Below are 6,370 nucleotides of genomic sequence, written 5' to 3'. Positions count from 1 at the left end.
ACACACACACAAATAGAGTCTCTCTCCTCTCTCTCCTCTCTCTCCTCTCTCTCCTCTCTCTCCTCTCTCTCCTCTCTCTCCTCTCTCTCCTCTCTCTCCTCTCTCTCCTCTCTCTCCTCTCTCTCCTCTCTCTCCTCTCTCTCCTCTCTCACTCTCTCCTTGCTGCCACAATCAACATGGCTGCTTCAGGCCCACAAGGTGGAGCTCCCTCTGTTTTACCCTCCTACCTAATACATCCAAATGCTTAATGACTCGCAAAGTGGGCGGGCCCAATTATATGGCGATTATGTACTCTTTAACTTAACTTTATTTAAAAAAACATTTTCTTATAATCAGGAAAAACAGGTATATTATATAAGCACAATTTCAAATTCTTACTTATTCACAGAATATGATATTCTATTATTGAAATGGGGGGCAAACTGAGGATTAAAATGAACTAATGGGAATTATATGTGTAGCACTGTTTTCCCACCCTATGGGAGATGTGGCAGCTACTGAGTGTGTGCGTGCTTTACCTCCGGCTCACAAGAGGCCTGAACCTCCACTGCTGGGAGCCTGGTGTGTACCTGGAGCGTCTGGTGACAGCGCCTCCACCTGTGAGGGATCTTGACAGCACCGGATAACCCCTTCACAGGACCCAGTGTCTACAATAACAGTTTACTGAACACAGTTTGGACATGTGATAACTGCTTATTGAATATAGCAAGATCCATTTCTGTGAAAAACCAACAATTTTTGCATGGAAAGCTATTTTACAGTTTAATGAAAAGGCCCCATTGTACAAGTAAGAATTACATTGTTTTGTTAGGTACATTATTCTATGTGCAACATTTGTGCAATGATACAGATGCAGACAGATTTATTTAGCAGTATTCCGCAAGGAAACTGCAGTTAAATTGCTGCGTGTCCACTGCCATACCGCGAAGACCCCATGGCTATTTATTTATTTATAAAATGTTTTATCAGTGAGAGTTACCTCTCGTTTTCAAGTATGTCCTGGGCATAGAGTTAAGATGACAAATAATACTTGGTTACAAATACAATTACATAAGTAAACAGGGTATACATTATATATATATATATATATATATATAAACACACAAGCCCAGCAAGCTCAACCGCCCACACCCACCTAATCTTGACTATATGTAATGTCACATAGAGTGCCAGAGGGCTGTGGCAAGTGAATATAGCAAATGACAGGGGGTGCCCAGTGCTACATCCAAATGACAGAACAAGCTGCTGCGGCCCCTCCTATCCTCCCACTTACCCGGAAAAATGCGGGGATGTTTTCTGACTGTCACAGGCCTTCATCGCGTGGCCCGAAATCAGCTGATAGCGCTAATAGCGCTAGACAATGAAAGCGCTTAGCGGTAAACAATAGAAATGCCCGCAGGCGCCCAAAATGGCCAAAAACGGCCCCCATCAGCCCACATCAGCCCGCGATTTGCCCGCAATTTTTAAAATCGCAGGGAAAAGGCCGCAGGAGAATAAAGGCGGCCGCCACTGTACATGGTAATAATTACAAGAAATAATGCTTCAGTACTAATAATAATGCTAATACTAATAATAAAATATGTTTTTTTAGTTAGATATTTTGGCCCAAGCATCACAAGCCTGCACACCAAACGTCAAGGTAAACCATAATAAGTGCAAGTCCTACACTACACTGCATCTGTTCCCTATACCTCTGTATGAGGGGGAAGAACCATAGTAGATTCCTTACCTGCAGCAAAATGAGATCCACCATTAAAAAGGGGGAGGTGACGTGAGCTCTGGGGGAGGTACCACAACCTCCATACAACTGATTCCAGTCACCTCCCCCTTTCAAATGGTGGATCTCATTTTGCTGCAGGTAAGGAATCTACTATGGTTCTTCCCCCTCATACAGAGGTATAGGGAACAGATGCAGTGTAGTGTAGCACTTGCACTTATTATGGTTTACCTTGACATTTGGTGTGCAGGCTTGTGATGCTTTGGCCAAAATATCTAACTAAAAAAACATATTTTATTATTATTAATATTAGCATTATTATTAGTACTGAAGCATGATTTATTGTAATTATTATCATGTATGTTCTGTCATTTGGATTTAGCACTGGGCACCCATTTTTGTTTGCTATATATATATTTATTTATTTTTAAAATCTTGTGAGTGTCTGGAGACCATTTGCTTGGTCCGTCGGTCCGCCCGCCCTCCCACGGCTCTCATTGGCCGGTGTGTCTGCCCCCCCCCCTGTGTCCCGCCCCCCCACGGCTCTCATTGGCCCCACAGAGCACGCTCTCTCCTGCTCTCTCCTCCCACAGGCTGCTCCCATCCCCGGCTCTCACATCCCCCCGACTCTCACCCTCCCCATGACTCTCACCCTCCCCCCAACTCTCACCTCCCCATGGCTCTCACCCTCCCCCGGCTCTCACCCTCCCCCGGCTCTCACCCTCCCCCGGCTCTCACCTCCCCACGGCTCTCACCCTCCCCCGGCTCTCACCCTCCCCCAGCTCTCACCCTCCCCCCGGCTTTCACCTCCCCACGGCTCTCACCCTCCCCCGGCTCTCACCCTCCCCGGCTCTCACATCCCCCCGACTCTCACCCTACCCCCGGCTCTCACCCTCCCCATGGCTCTCACCTCCCATAGGCCACTGCCATCCCCCAGCTCTCACCCTCCTCTGGCTCTCACCCTCCCCCGGCTCTCATCCTCCCCTGGCTCTCACCCTCCCAACAGCTCTCACCCTCCCCCGGCGCTGTCACCCTCCCCCGGCTCTCACCCTCCCCATGGCTGTCACCTCCCCATGGCTCTCACCTCCCATAGGCCACTCCCTTCCCCTGGCTTTCACCCTCCCACCGGCTCTCAACCTTCCCAGGCGCTCACCCTCACCTGGCACTCTCCCTCACCCAGCGCTTTCTCTCACACACACCGCTCCCACTCCCCCCCCCATGCAGAGCACGCTCTCTGCGGCTCTCACTCACACAGGCCGCTCCCCATCCCCGAGAGCGCTCCTCTGGCTCTCTCCGCCTCTCCCGTGAAAGGCACAGCACCTCCTCACCGGAACGTCTCAGCCTCGCCGGGGGTCATGGACACCGCTGAGGAGCCCGAGGTGGAGGAGGGTGGCCGGTACCCGGAGGAAGAGGAGCGCGGCCGTGTGAAGGGTGAGGAAACGCAGGGGAATGGGTTCTTTCACGCATCCATGACTGCCCCCTGCCCTTTGCCCCCTGCCCCCCTGCCCCCCTGCCCCCCTGCCCTCCTTCACCCTGCCCTTTGCCCCCCCTCCCTCCCTGCCCTTTGCCCCCCCTCCCTCCCTGTGCTTTGCCCCCCCTCCCTCCCTGCACTTTGCCCCCCCGCCCTTTGCCCATCCTGCCCTTTGCACCCCCTGCCCTTTGCCCTCCCTGCCCTTTGCCCCCCCACCCCCTTTTCCCCCCGCCCCCCTGCCCTTTTCCCCCAACCCCTCCCTGCCCTTTGCCCCTGCCCTTTGCCCCCCGCCCCCCCCTGCCTTTTGCCCCCACGCCCCTCCCTGCAGTTTACCCCCCTGCCCCTCCCTGCCCCCCTGATCCTCCCTTCCATTTGCCCCCACGCCCCTCCCTGCCCTTTGCCCCCCTCCCTGCCCTTTGACCCCCTCCCTGCTCCTGCTCTTTGGCCCCCCTCCCCTCCCTGCTCTTTTCCCCCCTCCCTCCCTGCCCTTTGCCCCCCCTCCCTCAATGCCCTTTTCCTCCCCTCCCTGCCCTTTGCCCCCCCTGCCCTTTGCCCCCTGCCCTTTGCCCCCTCTGCCCTTTGCCCCCCTGCCCTTTGCCCTCCCTGCCCTTTGCCCCCCACCCCCTGCTCTTTGCCCCCTGCCCCTCCCTGCCCTTTGCCTCCCTGCCCTTTGCCCTCCCTGCCATTTGCCCCCCACCCCTTGCCCTTTGCCCCCCACCCCCTGCCCTTTGCCCCCTGCCCCTCCCAGCCCTTTTCCCCCCGCTCCTCCCTGCCCTTTGCCCCCCCCCACCCCTCCCTGCCCCTTGCCCCCCCGCCCCTCCCTGCCCTTTGCCCTGCCGCCCCTCCATTTGCCCCCGCGCCCCTCCCTGCCCTTTGCCCCCCGCTCCTCCCTGCCCTTTGCCCCCCCCACCCCTCCCTGCTTTTGCCCCCCGCCCCTCCCTGCCCTTTGCCCTGCCGCCCCTCCCTTTGCCCCCCCGCCCCTCCCTTTGCCCCCCCCCACCCCTCCCTGCTCTTTGCCCCCACCCCTCCCTTTGCCCCCCACCACTCCCGGCCCTTAGCCCCCACGCCGCTCCCTGCCCTTTGCCCCCACACCCCTCCCTGCCCTTTGCCCCCACCCCTCCCTTTGCCCCCCACCACTCCCAGTCCTTTGCCCCCATGCCGCTCCTTTCCCTTTGCCCCCACACCCCTCCCTGCCCTTTGCCCCCTGCCCCTCCATGCCCTTTGCCCCCCTGCCCCTCCCTGCCCTTTGCCCCCCCGCCCCTCCCTGCCCTTTGCCCCCCCGCTCCTCCCTGCCCTGTGCCCCACCGCCCCTCCCTGCCCTTTGCCCCCCCACCCCTCCCTGCCCTTTTTGCCCTCCCACCCCTCCCTTCCCTTTGCCTCCCCCCTCCCTGCCCTTTGCCCCCCTTGCCCCTCGCTGCCCTTTGCCCCCCTTGCCCCTCCCTGCCCTTTGCCCCCCCACCCTTCCCTGTCCTTTGCCCCCCCACCCCTCCCTGTCCTTTGCCCCCTCCTGCCTCCCGTCCCTCCCTTTCCTTTGCCCCCCACCCGTCCCTCCCTTTCCTTTGCCCCCCACCCGCCCCTCCTTGCCCTTTGCCCCCCTCCACTCCCTGCCATTTGCCCCCCTTCCCTCCCTTCCCTTTGCCCCCCCCGCCCCTCCCTGCCCTTTACCCCCCGCACCTCCCTGCCCTTTGCCCCCCTGCACCTCCCTGCCCTTTGCCCCCCACCCCTTCCTGCCCTTTCCCCCCCCCCTCCCTGCCCTTTGCCCCCCTGCCCGCCCCTCCCTGCCATTTACCCACCCCTCCCTGCCCTTTGGCCCCCCTGCCCCTCCCTGCCCTTTGCCCCCCCTGCCCCTCCCTGCCATTTGCCCCCCCCCGCCCCTCCCTGCCCTTTGCCCCCCTGCCCCTCCCTGCCCTTTGCGAAAGGTGCACCACCTTGAGAAAGGTCCCACTGGGGGACCGAAACGTCGGTTTTTGTGTCTTCTATCAAATATAGAAAATGTATGATTTACTTACCTGCGTTCTGTCCCTTGATGTCGTGTTGCAACCGGTATCGTATGGTCTGTTATTGCTTTATGTGGAAAGCACCAAAACTTATTTACTTGCATAAGGTGTGCCGGCTGTGCATTGGAATATATATATATATATATATATATATATACAGTGTTCGACAAATCACCCAAAAATCTACTCGCCCAACCAAAAAATCTACTCGCCACCTAGTCCCGCCCCCAACCCCGCCCCTAGTCCTGCCCCCAACTCCGCCCCTAGTCCCGCCCCCAACCCCGCTTTAAAATAAAATATATAAATAAAATACATTTAATAAATTACTAGTCAGAACATTCGTTTTGTTTTGGCAAATGTATTTATTACATTATACTACAATTAGTCCTTGTTACGTGTGTTTGTGTGTCTGTGTGTGTGTCTGTGTGTGTGTGAGTGTAAGTGTATAAATGTCGGATCTAGAAATAAAAGCCACAGGTGAATGACTAGTTTCCTGAACCCATTAAGCAGTGTCTGGACGTCCCCGCTTCACAATATCTAAAGCAGCAATCCCGCCTGGGATCTTACCTGATCCGCAGTCCCTCAATGTCCAGGTACCCTCATTCCCGCAATGTTATACATTGGAGGGGATGTGTTCCCTACCTGTCTTCTGGGTTAGGGGGTGTTCCGATGTCTTCCATGTGAAGCTTGAGTCAGATCTGGAAGAAAGCAGTGTAAGTTATTTTGGTGTAGTATAGGACAGTTAAGATATATAGGGTAAATAAGATATCCAGATACAGAGAGGGGGAGAGAGAGGAAGAGAGGGAGAGGAAGAGAGGGAGGGAGAGGAAGAGAGAAGAAGAGAGGGGGAGAGAGAGAGGAAGAGAGGGAGAGAGTAAGAGAGGGAGAGAGAGGAAGAGAGGGAGAGAGAGGAAGAGAGGGAGAAAGGGAGAGAGAGGAAGAGAGAGGAAGAGAGGGAGAGAGAGGAAGAGAGAGGAAGAGAGGGAGAGAGGGGAGAGAGGAAGAGAGGGGGGAGAGTGAGAGAGAGGAAGAGATGGAGAAAGAGGAAGAGAGGGAGAGAGAGGAAGAGAGGAAGAGAGGGAGAGAGGAAGAGAGAGGAAGAGAGGAGAGAGAGGAAGAGAGGGAGAGAGAGGAAGAGAGGGGGAGAGAGGGAGAGAGAGGAAGAGAGGAAGAGAGGAAGAGAGG

Source organism: Ascaphus truei, chromosome 4 (assembly GCF_040206685.1).
Source record: "Ascaphus truei isolate aAscTru1 chromosome 4, aAscTru1.hap1, whole genome shotgun sequence".
NCBI lineage: Eukaryota > Metazoa > Chordata > Amphibia > Anura > Ascaphidae > Ascaphus > Ascaphus truei.
This window is presented reverse-complemented; position numbering follows the sequence as displayed.